The 25,102-nt window shown below is 29.2% G+C and overlaps 1 protein-coding gene and 1 long non-coding RNA gene across 3 annotated transcripts in view; one reads left to right on the top strand and one right to left on the bottom strand.

The window, feature by feature from the left end:
- Positions 1-50: 50 nt before the first annotated feature.
- LOC107883006 lies at positions 51-1,364 on the bottom strand. Its single transcript, XR_001679031.2, has 2 exons — positions 1,140-1,364; positions 51-102 (listed from the first exon to the last, which is right to left on the bottom strand). It is a non-coding gene; the product is annotated as an uncharacterized LOC107883006 (long non-coding RNA).
- A 13,887-nt stretch (positions 1,365-15,251) lies between these two features.
- The window catches only part of LOC100162790 (serine proteinase stubble), a 34,427-nt gene continuing 24,576 nt past the window's right edge, over positions 15,252-25,102 (top strand). Inside the window, exons 1-2 of one of the 2 annotated variants that reach the window (XM_008182197.3) lie at positions 15,252-15,875; positions 16,267-16,547. The gene's annotated coding sequence lies outside the window, so the exon portion shown is untranslated. The remainder of the gene's footprint in view (positions 15,876-16,266; positions 16,548-25,102) is intronic. The other variant, XM_001943172.5, reaches the window with a different exon arrangement.

Below are 25,102 nucleotides of genomic sequence, written 5' to 3'. Positions count from 1 at the left end.
CCATCTAGTGATATATTCGTTAAAAATGACAATGCTGCTATTCGACGACGTGAAGTATCCCCAGTCAGCGTGCTCATCATGATTCAATTTTATTTCAAATTCCTATTTACATACAATATTATATTAATAATAAATATACAGTTAACTATACATAGTTAAATTAATACTTAGTACCTTAAAAATTAAAACTAATACCTATAACATGAATCGTGTAAAAATTTTGTTTTGTTGTTATATATTAGTAAAGTTGGATGGTGGTATATGCTTTAATATATTATTATGAAAACAAAAATAATCTCAATTCTTATAAAATCCTTCTTAAAATCAGAAAAAGTCAAGGAAAATGTATTATATAGGTGCTTATAAAGTACCTTTAAAAATATACTATACCTTTGGTCTAAACTTACCTATATACTATAAAGTATAAGTCTATAACCACATAATTTATGAAAATATTAACTTTTTTAATATATTTTATCCAAATTAAAATCAGGAATTACCTAACCTATTTTGCTCAAATACCTAATACCTTTTAAAAATTATTATTTTATAGTGAGATAATAAACTACTATTTTACTTCTTAATAGAAAGAGAATAAGTCTAATAATTTAACTATAAAAGTATTTGACTAAAATCACTGAAGCTAAAGAAGGCAATATTATAAATCAAAATAATAAAATATCCGAAAGTACCTATTAAATCATATTTTGCCACAACGTGAAATATACAATTTCTAAACTATTTAAATGATAATTCAAAAATTAACAAAATATATACATATCAGTTTCTGCCAATCATTTCACGGATATTAAATAATAAAAAATATATTTTAATATTAAAACCTAATTAAAAAAAAACTTCCTTTGTTGCATTACTCTGAATATATTTAATAGTTCACAGCCCATACGAAAATAATACAACTATGTTATTGTTAGGGTGGGTTGCATAAAGATCAGTCTGTTTATGCAACCCACCATTAGTATGTAACGCTAACACATACCAATAAAGGAACACATTATCAAAGTGATACCTAAATAATTTTCTAGGCCCTTCGCAGATTTACAAGTATTTGCTATAGTAAAATAACTCATGAATTTTAACCATTAATGGTAAGAATAATAGTATAATGATACACCTACCAAAGATTGCAACAAACTGGGTTCTTATCCAAAATTCGAAATAATAGTCCGCATTTTTTGCTTCCAATTCATAAACGTAATATTTCGACTGTTAAGTAGATACATTATTTTTATACTTTATAAGACTTATAAACATGAATTTATTGTTCGATTAAATACATTAGTTCGATCGTTAATTCTCTCGTAAATATTTTACTTCATATTTTTGTTAATTGTTATCATTTTGAAGAACACCCACCTTCTTATCTAATCTCAATGATGTGATAACAATAAATCAATAATTATGATTATAATTTATAATAAACCAAAACAAAATATATTTTGCTGGTTTTCATAATAACATAGGTACGTCATTTTGTGCTACAAAATTGATGTCGCTTCAAAATTAAATTGTGAAAAATGTTCTAAAAGTTAAATTTGTCAAAAAATTCTATACAAAAATATGAATAACAGGATCACCTAAAATATATATTCCACTTATGGAAACGTTTTAAAACACAAGAGGAAAATTACATTGGAATATTACTTCAACATATCTATAATTTATTTTTTAGGTATCTTTTGAGTATTAGTCATTAGATACCTACCTAGGTACCTACGTATCTCCTATAAGAAGATTTCCTCAGGAGATTAGCAATTTGAAAGAATTCTGTAAAGAATAACCATTTCGACAATGTACCTACCTACTTATAATCAACAGTAGGTAATTATTTATGGCTTATGTCATATGCAATACGAAATAATATCCATTAGTATTTTCGTTTTTATATATAATATTTTCAATTAACGTTCATGGACCCCAGCACAGCAAAACCAGAATCTAAAATGTATTTTGATTTTAATTCAATATCTGTTAAACTGTATTTATTTTATAATACAAAATTACATTTTAAAAACATTTGCTATATTCGTTTAAACATGACAGTAAGTTATTAATTATTATACTCCTAAAGTGTAGTGAGATATGCAATAAATACACATCAACTAGTGTGCCGGTCTGTCGGAACACCGTCGATCCGTGTAAATACGTTTGGCCGTTGAGTGGTGAAGGTTAACAAATAAAAGAGACGTTGATATGCCATTTTGGCATTATTTTCTTAACTCCATCCGTATATTTTTATATTTATATTTTTTTTCATTGAAAAGTTTCGAATTCGGAGTTTACTAATATCTTATTTTTTTAAAGAACTTCCGAAATAACTGCATACCATCTAATTTAAACATCACGTGTCACCGCTGTGTGTACCACCAAATATTTTACCCAATATTTTTAAAAAATTAAGCAATCCGTATTCTGTGTTATTATTTATTGTCTAATGACATTTATTAATTATCTATAAGTTAGAACCATGTAGTAAATAACAAAAGTTATTATACTTATTATTTAATTTGTTAGATCTTTCTATATTTAAATATACACCAAAATAATTCCGCCCCTCCTTAATATATTAACCTTTAATGGGCCCTGCCAATATAATGTAAGCCATGACAAATTAGATAGTTGGGTATCTGGTATGAATACCGACCAAAATCTTCATTAATCATTATATAGACAATTCCGCGCAGCAGGCTACTGCAAGGTCTATATAGATGATAGATCTTCATCTAATAGTTATATAGATCTATAAGTAATAAGTACCTGTATAACATTATAACTTATAAGTTGTTAGTTGTTACTTATTAGTTATTACTTATTACATTATATTGTTTATTATTACTGGCTAGCGCATTATCACCATAAGGACGACGGACAATGAATATTATACTGTTCCCGATATCTAGGTATGTAAAGAAAATCTTTCAGTAGACGTGCTATGCGGAATTCGCTATAATTATAATTATTGTCATCATACCTATCTAATTCAGTGGCGTCCGCAGGGGGGGGGGCTAACGGGCTGAAGCCCCCCCTCCCCCCATGCCCATATTATTATTACTTTTTCAAAAATATTTATCATGTTTCAACTGTCAACTATAGTAAGCAAGACGTAAATTTCATATATGTCTTACCAGAATTAATTCATTTTTGAAAAAACAATGTATTTGCATACCAATTTTCATAAATCATCTGTAATTTTTAGGTAAAAATATGAATTACTTGTATGAAAGACCTTGTATTATTTAGTTTAGCCTTAGCTAATATTTTATAAGTTTTGAACTACAAATTAACTGTGGTTTTGACGAAATTTGAACTTTAAATGCTTATAAAACATAACCATGATGCCTACCTATGTATCGTTAATATTTTAGCTATAATAAAAACTTACGCATTACATTTTTAAGCTTTTTGACCGAATGAATAATTTTTTATTGACATTTATAGAAAAACAAATTTAAATTGATCAAATACAATCCAAATGAGGACGGTATAACCAAGCTGGTTACCAAACAATTTTAATAAATTTTAATTTTTTTCTCCAATTATTTTAGAAAGCAATGAGGATTTTCAATTTCGACCTCCTAAAAGTATCAACTAGATCCAATTCGCTTCCAAAAATATACATCCGGCATCGATGTTAATGATCAGAGCATTTTTTTTACTATAAAAGTGGAAAAGTTACAAACGTTTTAAAATACCTCAATTATAAACGTCTGAAATTATTAGACTGGACAAAATAAAAATAAAATTGTAACTAATTTTCAAGCCCCCCCCCCCCCCATTGAAAAATCCTACGTACGCCACTGATCTAATTGGTCATGGTTTAGGTAGGTACATTATATACCTAGATACAGTGTTAAATTTATATAGATACCAATACCTTCATATTAATATTTTTCTCATCCAATAAAAATAGGTAATAAAGTATAAACTATAGTAAGTGTACTAAACATGGGATCGCTAATAAGAATAATAATATTGTAAATGGATTAAATGTCTTGGATATTGCCTACTTAGCCCTTTGAGATCGTTACTGAATAGAGAGTAGAGTTTGAACTTTGAGTGCTTATAAAAATAAATCAGTTTCACAAATTATTATCAAAATATTTTTAATATCTATATAATTATATAATTTTCATGTTATGATGGAATACAATTTCTAGTTTTAATATATAGTTACACAAAATAAATTCATAAAATCAATAAGGCGCACATCACCCTGACCCCTAAATGTCCAACTAAAAAGTATTAAAAAAAATATTAACATCAGGTATATACATATTAAAAATATTATAATTAGTTATAGGTACATAGTTGGGTAAACAAAAGAAAGTCGTAAAATCTTACCAAATGGGAAATTGCCTACCCTTGCCTACCTCTAATTATATGGGCCTGTTACTAATATTTTAACTGGCGACCTGCATGGTTATTGTACATATTTCGGAGCAGAGTCCTGTAATAACTAATAACAACCGTCGTAAATAAATTATCTTATACGTCAGTTTTATTTCGAACGCAACACATCGAAAATAATATCTCTATATCTCTCAATTAAAAAAATAGCTTTTAGGTATTGTCATAATATTATATTACCTACAATATATACAAACATTATTATACTAACATTAAAAAACCCTTATTGTTATATCCTACAATTTAAGCATAAAACAATTTTACTTACATTTTATAACTTACGAAAACAAAATTGATAATCAAATATTAAATACTACTGATAAATCGTGTAAGATTTTATATATTTAAAAAATATTTTTGATTGAAATATATTTTCTATAGGCCAAAAATTATCTGCAAATCCCATTAAACATACATATACAAGATAGATGAAGGCGTTAATATAACCTATTATATGACTAACTATTTGACTATATATCAACTCGTATGTATCTTTATTTTTAATAAAGGATAATTGAACAAGACGTCCCACGAACTTTGAAAAATCTTAAAGAAATGATACTACTGCTGGTCTTGCACTATTAAATTATTAAAACCAATTCTTACTAGTTGCTAGTTACCTATATAAATATATAATATATTAGATCCACTAATCACTGGCTTATAACACGTACCTATAAATAATCCGATCTGAGTATAATAATAAACAATTATATATTCATTGAAAAATTTAAATTACCTAACAGCTATTATAAGGAGGAAATTGGAGATAGGTAATTTTGTGAAACTGTTAGAAAAAATTATCAAAATCGACTAATAAATTCCTTAGAGGTAAACAAATCACGTTCAAAAATCATTTGGTTGTAAACTTATTCTAATTTCGGAAAACTAAAACCTAACTAGTAACTATAAGTTTATAAATTTGCCTAAAGCACTTGACAATGTCACAATGGTGAAAAAACCTTAGCTATTTTTCTAGATCTATCTAATAAGCATTAGATACGGTCAACTATATACCTAAAACTTAAAAATATTAGAAAAATTTGGAATTTCAAAAAACTGTGTAAAATGGTTGTCTGGTTAGGTTATCTAGAAAATAGGAAATAACTGGTTAATATCAATGCCATTCAATGGTATATTAGGTGAAAAAAAGTATTGTTTAGGATAGGTAGTGTTATATAGTACCAATTTTTTCCGTACTTTATACAAATAACGTCGGTAATATTTTAACTGTCGGATAGATTGTCACGTAATACGTACCTATACACTGACGACATTATATTATGTTTGATCTATTCTTACGATTTTTGAAATTAAATCAAGCAGTATCAAATACTGAAACATTAAATCTTTCCTCTGTAATACCTATTCAATCTGTTTTATAGTTTATATTTTTCGTTTAGTTTTATTAAAATTAATACTCCAATTTAAACATATTTAATTTGCTGATTTCTATCAGTAATTTATAATTATTTCTCATATTTTTATTTGAATTAATACCACTTTGTAAAATTAGTTGATGCATTAGTTTGATAGATGTCTAATATAATATGATATATAATACTGTGGCGTCAAATATATTTTAATTTTTAAATTATTCAATTATAACTTAAACTAACATACCTATTACCAAAGGGAAAATAGTAATAAATAATCTTAGTTTATAGAAAAATACTAACCGATTGTGATAAAAAAAAACAAATAGTGGATAAAAAGTCTTTTGTTTTTTTTCTTGTAGTTCTGATAATATATATATTATTTCATTTTACATCTATACCTATAGTATCTATATAATAATATACCAACACCTATGTTCAAAAAGTTCCGTGAACCCTTAGTGTCTCCGTGGCAAATGAATATATTTAAATTTGTTTTTTTTTTTACAGAAATAAGTATAGAAAATGGCATACGATAAGAAAATATTTTATACAATTAAGTTTTTTTTTTATTTTTGAGAGAGATGTATAAGAGATGTATTTTAGATTCTGAGCGGAGCGAGGAAGCTATTGTTTTTACAATGGTGTTTATTTTTTTTATTTTTTTTATATCCTGTATACAAAATTTCTTCCAGAAGGAGTGTTTCGATTTCAACATACCTATAGTACCTTATATTTTAGAAAATTGGATCAAGATGGTACTTTAGGGAGGTCATTTTTCGATTTTCTCAATATTTATTTAATGCCACGGGAAAAACCACGGGAAAATTACGAAAAAACGCTAAAAATGGGATTTTAATTTCTAACGCTTTGTTTATCACTAGGGCCCGGATTTATATGCAATAAAAATCTATAAAATATGCCGATTCATAACATAAATATGCAAAAAATATGCAAAATGAATTTTTAATGACATTTTTTAAGTATAAAAGTGTAATAAATAAATTAAAGTATTACTATTTATATTAAATTATTATTATTGGACGAGTACCAGCATGAAGTAATAAATATGGATTTCAAGTTTTCGAATTGAAACAAAAATTGCAAAATAAAATATTTCCGTCTGTTTTAAATATGTTTGGATATTCATTTACGTACCGGGAAGCATTATTTACTTTAGGCATTATATAAAAATAAAAGTAGCAAGTTAGATTTTTTAAACAAAATATACCGTACACTGTACACTACGCACTATAAAGACCATACAAACTAAACTCTGTGTTACCCAATACGTATTGTACAGTATACTATACTGTTATCTAATGTGGACGTGTTTGGGTAATAATACATTTTCCACTAAAAAATCCAATATTTGTCGTCATTCGTCGGCCGTCGATAACGATGATGTCGATTGACGATCACTTATGGATGTATAATGTGTTATTTATAATCGACAGTAGGTATCTTTACAAACGTAAATTCTATGAATTGTAGAATATGCAACATTTATGCAACTATCAATAAATATGCAATAAATATGCATTTTCATTCAAATATGCTAAAATATGTAAAAAAAAATTGAACCATAGAATTTACACATTACGAATCGTCGACATTTCTAATCAAAATTGTTCTAGGTGAATTGTAGAAGAACATGCATTTGCATATAAATCCGGGCCCTATTTATCATCATGGAAAAGAATAAAAAATTATAATATTTTAATATTAATTCAACTAACATGATAAAATAAATAATAACAAATTATAAAATATCCAGACTGACAAACCGTTTCCGCTCAGAATCATTTTTCTTATACAATGATATTATATCATTGAATTCAAGTCTAATACAACCATATTATACAATGACCCACTTGTAATCTACTGTACAACAGAGTGACATTTTAAATCTTAGATATAAAAAGAAGAAAAAGCAGGTAAGTGCAAATCGCTCTGCCGTACAGTACTTTACAAGTGGGTCACTGTAATGTATGGTGTTAAATTTGAATACAATGATATAAACTCATAGGATACGAAAAACGATTCTAAGTGAAAACGGTCGGTCAGTCTATAATATTAGTAAGTAGGTATATTTTATGGCTTTATTGTAAATTAAGTAATTTATTTTACTATTAGTCATATTATTAGGTTAAATTTACTTTTATCGAGAAAACTCCATTTAAAAATGTCATTGTGTGTATAAAATAATATAATAAAATCCCTAGTTAAAAGTTGTAAGTTACCACAGGCAACAAACAATATTTTTAAATTGCAATAAAATAACTAAAATCTTTATTCTTGGTTTTAAATTTTAAAATAAATTTTAAATTAAAATAACTAAGAAAAACTGAGGTTACCCATATATTTTTTAGAATTTTTGGTTACAGGATGAACTACTTATGTGGAATCTTGCTTTAATTTTTCAATCCACAGCTATAAAAATTAAAATTTTATACATTTTTAAATCATAGATAATATAAAAAGGAACATTTTTATAAATACTAACTCAAAATAATTTGCAAATTTTCGTGATTTTTACGGATTTGGCCAAAATTCTGACTTTAGCTGCTCTTAAAAAAATATTATAGATTTACGCTCAACTCTTTTTTTAATTTCCACTTACAAAACCTTAAGTGGAATCTTGTATTACGTTTTCACGTTTCGACATTAATTTAAAAAAAAAAAAATAATAAAACTCGAAATATCCATATGCTTATAAACAGCTAAAAATGAGTAAATATATTTTGAAAATTGTATGGTGTATATAGAAAATATTAATATAAACACTCAGTGAAATTAACATACGTTAAACTAGGTATTTCCTAATTGCCCTACGTATCACAAAACGAGGTACTTTGCCTGTGAACTGAAGTACATTAGAAGTATATAATCAAGATGGCAGATGCACAAATATAGTGCGATATAAAATGTTTATTCATTTTTTACTGGCGAATTGGGCATAGGCGTAAACTGACGGGGGAGGGGAATGGGGGCAACTGCCCCCCCACAAAAATATAACGGGGGCAATGCCCCTTTGGTATTTTGTAAATTAATTTGAAAAATATTATCAAAAAGGCATTTTAGATTTGTCAGAATTATTTTTTCAAGAAAACTGAAAAATATAATATTTTAAAAAGATCAACTATAAAAAAAAATGAATTGATTAATCAACATGTATTTATTCATTGCCATTTGTCATATGCGATATACCATCGTAATACATCATGATAATAATATTATAATAATGAGTAAAAACAAAACCAAACAGCATTCTGCAGCCTACTGTGTTCCTAAAAAATCATTAATGGTCGGTAAAATCTCAGTTCATATTATACTATGGATTGAGCCACAGTGTATTCTTTTGTTGCCGATATTAGCGACGAGTCTCCAAAATCCAAATGAGGTGATCGATTTGCACGTGCACGATACAACTCTTCGCATAATTATCTAGAAGTTACTATTACTGAATTATTCTAAATCTTAATTCGTGGTTAATTATATTATTATAGTAATTATTATATTATTAGGTATAGTAAGTATTATACTATTTAGTATTTTTTCAATATAATATTATATTTGAACATAATATGCTGATTTGATAATAAATTATCAGTGGATAAATATGCGAGAAGTTGCGCGACGCATATCGAATATCGAATACCTAATTCGGTGACTCATTGTTGATATTGGCAAAGTTTTTTTGTATTGGTAGGTATACCTAATACGCTGTAGATTCATCTATAGTATAATGATCTAAGGGTAAAATGAAATCTTGTTTTCCTATTCGTGATAACTTTTAAACTGTGAACTTCAGATGATAACAATATGGCACGACACCTTCTCTTTATCTTGTATTATTCTTCACTATTCATCGTCGTGTTTGACTGTTTGAGCTTTGAGCATAGTGTTATAGAATCATTACTTTAAAATATTACATTATTTAGTATATTATACTATTCTAATATCTTTTTTGTGCAATTCAAGGTAATTTTTTATTATATAAGACTAATTATTATTTGTATGAGCTATAATTAATATACAGATCCACACTGTGATACCTTTAAAAATAAATATACTATAAATTATAACATTAGGTATATCGTATATTATACATTATATTTATAACGTTATGACTTATGGACTTATATTGTGTTATGCAAAAATAAAGTAATAGGAAAATATAAAAATGCAGAATATTTGTCAAGCTTTTTCCATAATGCCATTTAATTTTACATAGGTACTCTGGTACTACAATAAAGATGTAGCTTAGATAATAATATTATTTCCACTCATCCAGATTACATCCATTTTCCAAAATTTAAGTACCTATATTTAGTCTCCAAATATCTTTAAGTATATCGTATATCAACATAAAATAAAGTTTGCCCCCCTCCCACCCATAAAAATTGCCCAAGTTACGCCCATGAAGTTATATATATATATAACACCTATGCACAAATTAATTTAAATTACAAATTTTCTGTTTTTAAGCTAAATAAAATACACTATCTACCATAAATTGGGACTTTTATAATGAGTAGCGACATTGATTTTTATTAAATTTTTATTATTTATTTAATTTGATAGTAAAACTAAATAATTTTATTTTTAAAGCAATAAGGACACATTTTTAGTTTTTATATAAAATTATATAAAATAGTATAAAATACCTATTATGACTAATAATGTCACTCTAATCTGCAGTGACTGCAGTGTATTACTTATAGTAGTAACCAGTAGGTATCAGTGGCGGTCAAACGGTGGGGGGGATGAGGGGCGAATGAGGATGAATGGTATGGGAGAATGTCCGTGATTCAGTCTGTATACCTAAGTTATAAATAAAGTTTTTATTTACCATAATTTTATTAATTGATATTAGACTTAACCATAAATTATATTTTTAATGATAAAATAATGCATATTATAAGTTATACAATTAGCCGTATCCCCCCTCCCCCCATGACAAAATCATTTGACTGCCACTGGTAGGTATACTACCCAGAAAATAATAATAAAAAAAACTATACCATATAAAGTTACACATTTATGAAAGAGGTAAGTGGTGTCCTTATGGGCACCTTACCCAAAATTGCTTAATAGGTACATGGTAAATCCACGTACATTTTATTAGGTATATAATATAAATAGGTATCATTATAATCTATAAATTATTTAAAAAATGTATGCAAATTGTACATCTCTAGGAACAGCTAAATATACTTACCTACCCTGTGTGCATAAAGAAGAACTTTTACTGTCTATGTGCCGTCTGTTTTTTATACATATTTTTATATACAGTTATTGAATTGACATATCGAAAAATTAAAAATGACATGTCATCTCTAATCTGCAGAAAGACAGAATACATTTTCCTCCATTTATATTTTATAATAAACACTAGTTGCTGGTGGTTCTTGGTGTAAGTGATAACCATTGGTAAAAAATATAGCTTGACGGCTACACTCGCTACCTACAGCACAACATTTAATATTTCTAGTTCTAGTCTACTAAGGAGCAAGTTTAGATTAGTAATGTTGATACCGATGTTTTGGTGGTCTGATGCATATGCATATCTGGAGTAATTTTATAGAATTTATAAAATATTTTGTTTGTTTTTTAAAATTCATATTTTTACGAAATTTTTCAACACGAAAATATGTAAATAAGTTATTTCACAGTTTAAAGTTCAACAATTTAATTTTGAAAAAATAATGCATTATAATCCTTACTAAAATCTAAAAATGTTTAACATTTTTTATGAACATTTGAAGTTTAAATTTAAAGGAAATTGGATAAAAAAAAAATTAACAATTTTAGTTATTTTGTTGTAATTTATTCTAACATTTTATTCTTGGTGGCTTGAAACTTTTACTTATAATTTACTATATTCACAATATAATGTTCAAAATATTAAATACATTTTAAGCTAATGACTATTTAAACCGCGTTCCACAAACATATACGGCACTAAATCATAAGTTAAGACAAATAATAAAATACAATAAAAATATATAAATGCAATATTTTCGGAAAAAATTGATTCAACCCACCGTATTGTTATTACCATTTATCATTAATTAAAAATACTAGTATTTACTATCTATAGGCTATAAAAGTAAAATAAATTACTATAATATAGCTTTATAAATATATATTTGATAATATTATATACTTAGTAATATATGTATAGGCAGACAGACCAACTCCGCTTATAATCATTTTCACATACAATGAATAATGATTTATGGTTGAATAAACTTGAATTTAAATTTATCAAATCCATTAACTGACCTACTCAATGGGATACGCACTCACACTCTACTGCAGTCCATATGTACAATTGAGCGATACAACTTTTATTATTTTTTTATTATTCAAAAGATATTTATTACAAAAATTTGAAATATTTCACCATCACCTACTTAAATTATCTTTTCTATACCTACACATTGCGTTTTTAAAAATGTATACAAATTTTCATAACATTTTTTTATAATTGTTGATAAAAATGTTATGCTTGGAAAAAATCTGAAAATGTAAAACATATTTCCAAAAATGATTCTTGATCTGAACATGGTTTTAAATAACAGAGAATAATGTTATTAGTTATTTTGTTGTAATTTTATATAATATTAATTCAACTTACCGGCTCGTTTTTCTTATACAATGATATTATATCATTTAATTCAAATTTAATACCATCCATTATACAGTTGACCCACTTGTAACCTACTGTACAGCAGAGCGTCATCCACTTCCCCACCTATTTGTAATATTTACTTTATCTACAACATAATACCAAATACTATCGTCTTTCCGACAACCAATTTAACAATATTATAGTATTTTTTTGTTTTTTATGAGTTCAAGAAAATATTGAAATTGCCTACATGTATATAGTTAATGTTCCAGAGGTGGAAACCCCTTATACCCCTTCCCCCTTAAAGGTATATTAGGATGCTGCAGTAAATACATGAATTATTATTGTACCTAAGGCATTTGCGATCGCGGCTGGCGTGTGAACTGCGAATGATGCGTATAATACGACAACACGCAGCGTACCTATATAATACATTTATAATACTATACTTATAGGTGGTTGGGTTAGGTATACAATATGATATATAAATTATACATTATACACACAAATAATGTACGACGCGTGTAATAATGTACTGCAGTATGGAACGCGACGGAAAACGGCTTGAGCATAGTATTATATATTTATATATTACATTATTGTATATATAGGTACTTGTTGCATCGGTTGTGTGCGTTTTGTTTGGAGATTTTTTTTATAATTTATTTATTTATGATTTTTTTTTTGTCGTCCCCGTCGTCTCTTTTTTTCGTGAGATGATTCCAAGCAGAACGCAAGTAACTTACACGCGAGTGAGTGCGTGTATCTGTGTGTGAAGTCGTCTTCGTCGTCGCTAGTGCGTATAGATTCTGTGGCAGTGGCGGCTGTGTACAGGTACGCAGTTGCAAGATGATCGCAGTAGCGGCGGCGGTCGGTATATTGTCTGAAAAGTTCATTCCCCCTACTATACAAGCGACCAATGGAAGAGAATTGCACACACACACACACACACACACACGCAAGAGCGCACACCCAACGTCTTATATTATACGAACGTACGCGTGTATGTGTATGTGTATTGCTATTATTATATTATTAATATATATTATATATATATGTTCAATATATATATATATTTATGAGTTGTGTTGGTTTGTGTGTGTGCAAATGTGTACGTGCGTGCGCGTATATAATCGCGACTGCAGTACATCTACCGGTATATTATTATATTATATTTCGACGATGATGACGAGAATAATGCAATTAGAGAGCCCCTCCACCAAAAAAACCTATACGAATTACAATTTACAGCAGTAGTTAAAAAAATATTTTGGAGCATTAAATATGGAGAAAAATGTACACAGGTAGGTGCATTTACAATGCGACAAATACATTATAGTCTACGGTCTACCGAAATTATATTGTGTTTACCATAATATATAGATACCGTGGTCAGTATCTTGGCGATTCGTGCCATATACGCACTTATACAGTCAACAGTCATGCGTTATAATAAATGTTTATATACTAAGCCGTCGAGTATGGAAATGGAGAGTATGAGAAATGGAGGTGTTAACAAATTAAAATAAAAAACATTTTTTCTTTAATTTTGGAGTATGGTTAATAGTAATAGGTATGACAAGATTAAAACTGAACGTGATAAAAATTGGTTTTTTTAAATGGTTTCCTGAACTATGGGTATTTATCATGATTCATGAACCCATCAGCCTGTTTTAATGGCATTTAATATAATATTATCTACATAATACACTTAGTGAAAGGAAATGTGACTAATGTTATATTTTTAATGGGTTCGGTTTATCACTTTATTAATTCACCGAGATTGTTGTTCTGATTTCAAATCCCTGGAATAACCCGTTTGCAAGAGCCCAAGTATACCTACTATTAGTTCCTGTAAGAATGAAGTAATTGGATTCTAGAAGATGAGCCATTAAGAAGAATCTTTATTGGATATAGCCTATCAAGGAATAATGAATCTCATGAATTAGATTTCTCCATATCTCCTTCGTGGCCTAAGAGCTTTTTTCATTTATTCACGAATTACTTGAGATTCATGCAGCAGTATAGGAACCTATGATTTCTCAACAATATTTCGACAGTTTATGGCGGGCGTAGGTTATAGGTATAATATATGGGAACTAAAGACGAAAATATAAAATTAAATCAACAAGTGCTCGCGACTTTTATATTTTTTCAATAAAAACTGTCACTCGAGTAAATTTTCCACCTCGCAATCGGGCATCGGCCCAGAATAATAACAACAATTTACAACAACTTTTATAGAAAATGAAAATATTGCATTATTAATTACAAATTACTATGTTAAATTAATTTTCCTGTTGGTCATTGAAAAAATAATTTAACAGTGTACATTATAATGGGGCATATAATTTATATACATGACACAATATTTAGTTATTTTTCAATACCAATAGTATCCCTACGGCCCTACATCAAATCGCCCATATTGTCGGGATTACTTCGCATGTGACGTTCACAAATTAAAATGATCATTAGCCCTATGTGGTAATGCATTAACTATTATAATATGAACATGACGTAACGTGTATAGCAACCTGTGGAACTGTCGAAATGAAACGTGTTACGAAATGTTTGAAGACAGGGGTGCGGCTAAATTCCAACCCCTATTTTCAGCCGATATATAAACAAATACATAATATTCAATATCCGCGTACGGTAGTGTTTATTATTATTTTCTTGTAATATATTGCTACCACGGATCGCAACCTTGCTCGAGGAGTGGGCAAAATACCGGCGCCGCCCGCTCGATCAGCTGACGGGGCGGCCGCCGAACGCCCGCTGCAGCACAGTGGTATATTATACGTCCTGTGCCATCGTCTTCCGCGGAGACGACGACGACGACTCCACGCGCGCCGTCGGTCATCAATCGCGAGAAGAAGGAAAGCGACGCGCCGCTGTAATAATAACAATTATTATTATTCCCGTCGACGATCCTGCGCGCGCGACCACCACAGATAAAAATATCGTTACACAGCTGCTGCAGCAGTCCGCGCACGATACGCGAGTCGCCGGTAAAACAGTATACCTATCGTATCGCCGCGCGCAGCGTCACACAATCGCCACCGGTCCGTCCGGAACAACGGGTCATTGATTCGGTCTCCGCCGCCACCGCCGATTTCTGCACTTGTACGTTTCGTCTTCTGAGTCTGGTTTTTTTTTCACACGTTCAAAATTCGAGAATTTTATATCGCTATTAGATTTTCAAATTGTACACATATACACGATTCGAGTTTTCCACGTCCGGTACGCCGTTTCGATAATAATAAAAATTGTATACCTATAAATTATATTGATATTATTGCATAATAGTCATAACGCCGGAAATTCGCACGCATCGTGCCATTCGCCGATATTATTATTTGATAATAATATACCATTTCAGTGGAGTTCTGTTCGACGTCGCATAATCTGCGTCAAAAATCTCGCAGGTAAGTCGCAAAGCATATATTTGGTAACGAGTTGAACGTCGTGACTTCGGACGATCTGAAAATACACAATTAATATGACACAATTTATATGATATTATTTTAATACCGTATACATTGGAATAATTGAATTTATATGTATACGTTAATAGCCTGAAAGAATAATGTAGAGGTATCCACCTATAATATATTTTTAACATATTTATTTTTTATCTGTGTACCTATATTATAATAAATACAGGTACCTACTTTGGGTATCTAAGGTATAATATAGAGATTTTCGAGAGTTTTCAGTTTTGTATTTATTTTGCTACAATATACTAAAACGCCATAACAAACGCAAATGATGGCATTGAACTTAAATATTTATTTTTTAATGATATAATTTTTGCAGTCCGTTAGGTTTGAAAAAAACAGAACGATCGTCTATCCCTATGCATCAATGACTATCATGTCGAGACGAACCGCGCCATGCGGTTGAGGAGACATCAACGACAGTTAAACGAGAAAACATTATTCATCAATTTACTCTACTGTGCTGATATTGATCGATAGTCGTGTTCTCGCTGAAAATATATATATACCTAAGTTGCGGTGCAGTAGTCTTCAAAACTAGGTATTGGAACAACCAACTATTTTTTGTCACCAGATTAGAAGACACATCAAATCCTACAGGTAAACCTATTTTATATTAAGGTATTAATATAGTCGTATAATATACAAATAATAATTAATATAAAGTGTTTTCTGATGAAAATATATAATATATTATACTTACATGAGTAAAACACGACGGTATCATAATATTAATGATAAAATTTAATTTAGTCTATAGGTACATCAAATTAATTATGAAACACAAAATATCATAGAATTATATTGACTATAATTACACCTTATTGTTTTATTACTTTTCTTACGGATTCTCCAAATGGTTTAACTAATAAATTAACGCATAGTGGGTAACGATTAATTTTCTTAGCATTTTACAATTAACGGTTAATAATAAAATAATAATACAATCTTCAAAAAATTGTTCTCGTATTGAAATATATTAAGAAACACATTACCTTTAACTCTTTCGACAAGCATCATACCATGAAATTGCATTTTAGATGGTCACTTTTAACGACCTTAGTAGCCGTAATAATTGTAGACAGGAGAATGACCCAGAATGGGTCATTCATCGTGGTTATTTTTTTACTATCAAAATTCTTTGTGCAAAAAATATTAGTTTCCTGAAAAACCCTCAACATAACATAGAGTTGACTTATTAAGAATTGTAATATTTAATTTTTTTTTTATTATTATTATTTAAAATACATCTACAGTCTATACAATTTTTGTACAATAATTAGATTTTATAAAAATGGAAGAATATAAAATTGACGACGAATATTAAGGTTGGGAAGTTATCCATTGATAACACCCAGAAAATATTTGATTTCAAAAAGGTTTTTGATAACTAGTTTAGGACCAACATTTTTATTAATATTACAAATTAAGAAAATTACTACAGTTACTACGTTACTACAGTTAAAAAAATTAAAAATAAACTTTTATTTAAAATAATAATAAGTCAATCAAGTCATTGTATATAGATGTGCGTCTTTCTTAAAATATATAGTATACATTTTTTTAACATTAAAATAATAACAATAATAATACTAAAAAATATATAATGTAATAAACAATATTTACTTTGTTAGTGAACTTTTAACTTGGTCTATAGTATAAGTATGTACATTGTACAATATTATTGTACGTTATGTACATTGGTATTGTAACTACATTTATGAGAAAAGTTTTAATGCAATTATATCAATTGTAATAAAAGCATCTACAGCTTATAGTTTCTTTAAAGTTTATGAACATTTTTCACGACTTATTCAAATTAAACAATTTCATTGGTAGTTGACTATTTTTTCTTATATTCCATAAGCAATTTTTTATCTATAGGAACCTACTCTATACTAGTATATTATAGGTATATATTATAAAGTATACATTATAATATTATAGGTAGTAATGTATATTTTTGATTGTGATAGCCGATAGATACTATTAAAATGATAATCATAAATACAATTTTGAGTAGATTACTTCTACCTACAATAATATTAAAATAAATAATTTTATACGATTAAATACAAGTTAGCAATCAATATAAAATGTGAGTTTTATTACTGTGATTTAAGACAAAATATAATATATATAATATAAAATCAAGTTTTATTGAGCAAAATTCATCTACTAAACATTTTATTTATCTCTTACTTTAACAAGTAAGCTATCAAGGCTATCGAGGTCTTCAGCTAAAAAAATATTAAATCGTTTACATTAGAAGGATTAATTTACTTAGGTAGTATAATTGTTTTGTTTTATAAGCTGTGGCAGTAGTAGTCTGAATTTCTGTACAAGTACATTTTTTATCATTGAATAATTATCATACCTACAGGTTACTGGGAAGTAGAGTAACCTACAGTCTACAAAACACAATGAGCAACTTAACTCAATATTGTATTAAATTTACGTGAGCAAATATTAAGATGTATAATATTTATTTTATGATAATCTGATTAGTATACATTTTAACTAGGCGCGTAATAGGTAGGTATTATTGTGCTCCTGAATGATGCCCGATAAATAAAGTTGCATGATTAGGTATCGATGTTTAATGAACAAATAAACGTTATTTAATAGAAATTATCTTTCAGATATAACTATTTAAGTATACTCTAATTATATACTAAACATTTTAAGCTAGTAAAACAGAAACAAATTAGTGTACTGGTGTCCATGTATACTGTATGCGCTATAAGCAGGTATACCGTATGCACTCTACATGAATAATGGTAAAATCAGTGTCAATGAATGCACATTGGACACCCTATTTATGATTATAATGTTATAATGCTTAGTTAATTCGTTTTTCGTTATCATTTATTAACTTACAAAACTTTTTTTATCGTAGAAATAATATTTTATAGATAGTTAAAAAATACACAAAAAAATTAATAGATATAATGTCATATAATGGAATTTTCTAATATACCATGACTAAATGATCACGAGTTCAGTTAAGTTCATAAAGAATAATAGCATAATGATATTGTGTGAGTAGATAATTAAGAAAAAATTAAGAGAAATATCTAATAGGTATGATATTATATAACATACAAAATTAAAATATTAAAATAATTTTTTTATATTAAATAAAATATTATAAGGTAATATTTTTTAATATCTAGATAATCTAGGATACGTGAGATGAATGAGACCTAAAATGATAAAAAATTTCTTAATTCTATATCACAAAGAATCAAGCGAAAATTTAGCTTTAACAATTCATAATATTATGCTGTTTTAGATAAGAATAATAGTTTATAGCACTGAACAATAAACAATAACGTGCCTTCTAGATGATGTTTGTTCCTATACCATACAATAATATACATACATAAATGGAAATCATATTTTCTAACAATAATAATTATTATAGAAACAATACATTAATTATAATAAGTAGTCTATAGATCGTGGCGATCGTGCTAGTTAATATGCCAACTTTTAAATGCGTTCTTGTGATACACAAATTAAATTTAGTCTAAAGATAAAATACGTTCGACCACATTATTGTTAATAACAATCTTTGTTTAATGGGCCGCACTCGTATGTCTTATAAAATATAATATGCACCCGGTAACAATAATGCATATCCGTCTGTTTTTTAATTATGATATTTAATTGAGTACAGATATTGAATAAGATTTCTCTTGTAGAGGAAAGTAGTGTACTATACTGTATGTAGGTACATCTATTCGACATCCGCGTTCAGTAATAGTCTTATAGATCATTAAACCGTCACTGAGTCTAACACAGATAACAATTATCTTGGAGCGGAGACAAAGAGGATAAGCCGAATTTATTTTATGCCGTATCAAAGAAGTCCATAAATAATAGTCGTCATCGTACATCCAGCTATTTAGGAAGGCGAATAAAACGTTATTAAAAAAAAAAAAAATAATTCGCAAATCAAAAGTAGTAATTATTGCAGGCAGGTAGGTATATCGGTGAAAAAAAATGTTTTCGAATATCGAATATTTCAAAATTATTGGGTATTGAATGAATCTGTCTGATTCTCAAATTCGATCCGATGTATGGTAACATGAATGCACGATTAAAATTACAAATCCATGAAATAATTCGATTGGCTTATTAGTAGGTAATTACGCGTAGTTGACGTCATAGTGCCCATGAAAACTAGGTCTCACCGCGCTGCCTCGTCGTGAATAATTAAGACATCGGGAAATTCGCACATTGCATCTGAGATAACATATTTTTATTTTATATTCAATTTGGCTTTATATATTTCGTCCTTGTCATCGGCATGTTTCGATCTAACGACCGGTCAACGAACTATACGCTCGATAAATTTTTTTGTACCTACCGGAAAGAAACAACTAAAAGCCGTTCCAAATCTAAAATCATGAAAGCCCGCGACCGCGAGGAATAAATTCGTCTCGTGAGATGTTCTACGACTACAATCGTGTTTATAATTATACACATATATCTATTTGTACACCACGTTCCTAAAAATCCGTTGCTTTAACCATAACGGTGCGTTACGGCGTATAACATAATATTTTACCACCACATAATATTATCTCACGCACATAATATATTATAATTTATGTTTGGGTACCAAAATAGGAAAAGTTACGCTGAAAGACCGGGTCACAGATTATAACATCGAGTACATTTTTACCCTAGAGAAAACGAGAGCAAGTTGACGATGTCAGCCAAAATCCGTAGTCCTCGATTAAATAAACATGTATAATAACTATAAATATTTTTAGTCAGGCTTGCATTTGAACTTTTGTCGCCCTTGAGCAACATTATCGAACTTCTTCATGTATGTACCTATAATAAGCCCTTATACCAATAATTATCGCTTTATGTTTTTTTTTTGTACATTATATGGGTTATAACCGAACAGAAAAAAATAAATGTTATGCTATGTTGGTAGTCGCAACTTTTGTCAACTTCTAAATTCAGCTTTAGCCCAGTTTTAGTGTGAAATTATATAAGTCATAAAGAGTACAATCTTAATTATTTTTTTATTAAATAATAATCAACACACATCACGGAGTCTAGGCTATTTTAGTTAATCATTTTAACATTATGTTTCTGTGAATAAAATCAAATTACTATCGAGTACTTTTTAGATAATATATAATTTGTTATGTTTATTGTTTTTTTTTTTTCAATAAATTTATAAAAATCAAGGGGGAGCTCCTTCGTTAATTTAAAATCGCTTCCCAAGATTACGTCTATGAGGTTGTAACATGTATGAGTATAATAATATCATTAATATGTACCTACCTATACTTAAGCATGCATATGATCAGGCGCGGGCGCCTCGTGTACCTACGGGCTACGTTAAAGTAAACATACAAATTCGTCGGGAAAAAAAAAACAAAAAGCGCATTCGTTGAATAATAGTGAGAAAATCAAATTAGTGTATGATGGGTACTTAACAATAATATGTATATAATGATAAAACGTTGGGTGTTTTGTAGAATCTAGTCAAACAGGATTACACGTCGACCGTTATTCACTCGAGTCCGTTATTATACGCACACACGCACACACACACACACACATGCGAACGCGTGCGTAATATCTTACACGGAGAGAAATGACTAGGTACACACATATAGTCACTTGTATCGGAAATACTACCTATATATATATATATATTGTATGCTTATTATAGGTACTATTACATAGAACTAATGACATTTAATTATATATTATATACGTGAGGACGTCCGGGGAGATGGTACTTGTGCGTGCACTTGTTGTGAACGCAGTGCGAGAACCGTTTCTCGTTGGCGGTCGCGGTGCGGCGGTCGGTCATTGTCGCCGTCGCTTCCGCGTATATATACCACAGATGATAAATAGTAGGTAAATACTAGATTGTAAAACTCGATATTTTTACAATGTAAAAAATATCGATAAAATTACCGATAATTCTTTTCTGAGAGTTGAATGTTTAAAAAAAAAATCGGTATGATAAGCGGAAAATCGACTACAAAATATTCATTTCTATATTAAGGTACATATTATTATAACCATTCAATGGATGACGGATGTACAATAGGTTACATACTTTATATTATATTGTACAGTAATTATTTCATCCATAGTTTCTCTAAAACTCAGTTGCACAATATATACATGGTGTATATGTTACACGCGTAGGAATTCGGTACAAAATGTGTAGGTACCTACCAATAGGCAATATTTAAAATTGTTTTCCAATATAGTACATTTTTGATGCGATTGTCAATGCAAGACGTAAGCAACTGTCAAATAGTGGAAAATATATAATATCACAACATTTTTTGCATAACTATTAGGGTATATTATTTTGAATTTATCGCATTAATCGTTTGTAACATTAATCAGTGTAATGCAAACGTAAACATTAATTTCTTAGACAATAGGAGACGGATTCGCAATACCATATACAAGTCAACTGCATCTATAGTATCAATAGATATATATCACATATTATACCCGTTAATAATATACTACTTAGCACATTATCAACCTGTGACCGCGGCGCTTCGAAACGCAAAAAAAAAATATCTTTATTTTGGCCCAACAGATTGTCGACAAACGGTATATCGGAAAAATTTGCGTTTCCCGTACGGTATAATATTATATATAGGTATTTATGTATGTGGCTGTCATTACGGCGTAGTATGTATATACCTAAATATCGTATACACCAATATAGTTATTATATTATATATATGTATACGATTTCGGTGCGACCGCGAGTTGCTTTGTATATAACTATACGTTATACACGACTGCGCTAAGAGAACCGCGGGCACGACCCAACGCCACAAGGTCATTGAGATTTCTTTTCGACGTGTACCGTTATATGATTTACGCTGCGGTCGCACTGTGATACACACTGCACGCGCGCTCGTATATAATATACTTACCTAGTACAGGATGGATATATACATACCTAGTATCTAACTATAACTATACATGATAGGTAGTAGCTATATATACCTACTAAAGGAGGGTAACAAGTTTTACTTTACACCGCCACCGCAGCAGCGCCACGCGATATGCATAAAATGTAGGTAGACTTTGGGTATGACTTTTGGGGGGTCCGCCGCGGTGGAAGCATCATATACAGCTTTTTAACCGCATCATATACAATGTTTATAATATTAGGTATGCAATAGCGAACAGCACACGAGGTCGAAGGTATATTATGTTATACAATGGGAAATTGGGTCAGGTTTCCTCCCCATTGCCTTTTTAAAAAAACCTTAGAAGTATATTATGTTGGTGATGTGTGTACATTGTTTTCTATACATTTCCAAATTGCATACTGCCTATATTGTATCAGTAGTCTAAAAATACCAAATCAATTAAATTTTGAGTTTTTTTCATTAAATGTACTGCGTAAAGACTTCACAATAAACACAAATATTATAATTTATAAATTACCATTGCCAAAAGTTGTAAGTTTCTTGGACATTCGTAGCTCAAAGAGACTTTCAATTATCTAAATTCTAGGTTATTCCATCATTATCCTTCCCTCTAATCAAACATGTACATTGTATCTATATACAGCACTTGTTAGTTGCCGTGGAAGTTTATTATGATACGATGACGATGACGGACTGTAGACGGTTGATTTATGACTTTTTAATCTGCTTCATTTTTTTTAATCCCAAGGGAGCTGGGGGGTGGATATCTATATCAATAATGTTGTTTAAGTCAACCGAACGAAAGCGCATATTAAATGAGCGACTACATTGTTCATGGTAATACAAATTCAATTAAGTCTATTTCCCCGCTGAAGTGGTTTAGATAATAGTATTCACTCTCGTCTTCTGCAGAATTATTTGATGCATTTGAACAAATTGTTGTTATTGTAATAATGTAAACATTCTAAAAGGTGGGGTTTCTATCAACACGTTCAATAAATTTAACAACACAAGTTCAAAATTTCACAAAGTTTTAAAATTTTATCTTGGAACTATATAATATTATAATACCTATATTATAGGTATTATGTTTAAGAAAAATAGATTTGTTGTTATTTTGCAATTGTCGGTAGGTATTATTGTTTTTTTTTATATTGTTATTAATACGAGTATTACGGTTCGTTAAAGATAAATTAACTTTGAATAAAGTAATGCAGGACCACACGATCGTTTCGATGGTAAAAAAAGCGATTTCGTCGCGCATTGCAGCGGGCCGCACTTTCCCGTTATACGATTCTATGAGAACCTATAAATTATAAGCTATATATAAAATATATACGTGATCGAGCAGACCTTCCTTGTTTCAAAGATTCTAGTCAAAACAATACATAAGACATTTACACGGTTTTACATCGTGTTATAAGTGTCCTACATTGAAATGTATGCCTTACCTTTACCATTTTAACACGATAATCAGATACTCTCTAGGGGCGTGCCGAAATTGTCATTTTATAGAGATGGTCTGATTATTATATTGAGTGTTTTTACAAAATTATTGATATATGAAAAAAATACAATTTTGTTGAACACTTGTACATGCATTCGTATACGTTAGAAAGCATTGAAACCAAAAATATTTTAAGTAAGTAGGTATTTCGCTTTTTTAAAAATATTTATAGTTATAGTTTATATAGGAAAGTACACAAAACTTTATTAAATGCAAAAATTAGCAAGTCAAACATGAAACAGTTATTAGGGAAATGGTTTGAACCTTCTAAGCCCCCTCCGCACCCGTATGATCGCCGAGCAAGTAATTCTGTCTAAATGGGAAGCGATGTATTACGCCATGTGATAAATATACTTACATGTTGTACTGTTGTAGTTTTGTAGATATTATATTATATGTTATTGTATTTTTGTTTATGTTAATGTTTTGGTCATAATGGAGTGCCCGTTTTATATGGGAGTTTAACTGTATTATTATATTATATTCGAAGAGGACTCAGTCACTTAGACAATTTTAAGTTGCTCGTCCAGTACGTATATTAATAATCAGTTATATTGCATGTCATATTAAAATAATTGTTATTGTTGCCCACTATTGTGAAGTGTGGATCCATGGAGGTCTGAACTCTGAGGTTTTGACACTCAACGAGCAAGTATCTAGCCACCTGCCCATCTGTCTACTCACATAATTATTATGTA

The sequence above is a fragment of the Acyrthosiphon pisum genome, chromosome X (assembly GCF_005508785.2).
Source record: "Acyrthosiphon pisum isolate AL4f chromosome X, pea_aphid_22Mar2018_4r6ur, whole genome shotgun sequence".
NCBI lineage: Eukaryota > Metazoa > Arthropoda > Insecta > Hemiptera > Aphididae > Acyrthosiphon > Acyrthosiphon pisum.
Note: the sequence above shows the minus strand (reverse complement) of the source record. Positions and strands in the feature narration are given on the sequence as shown.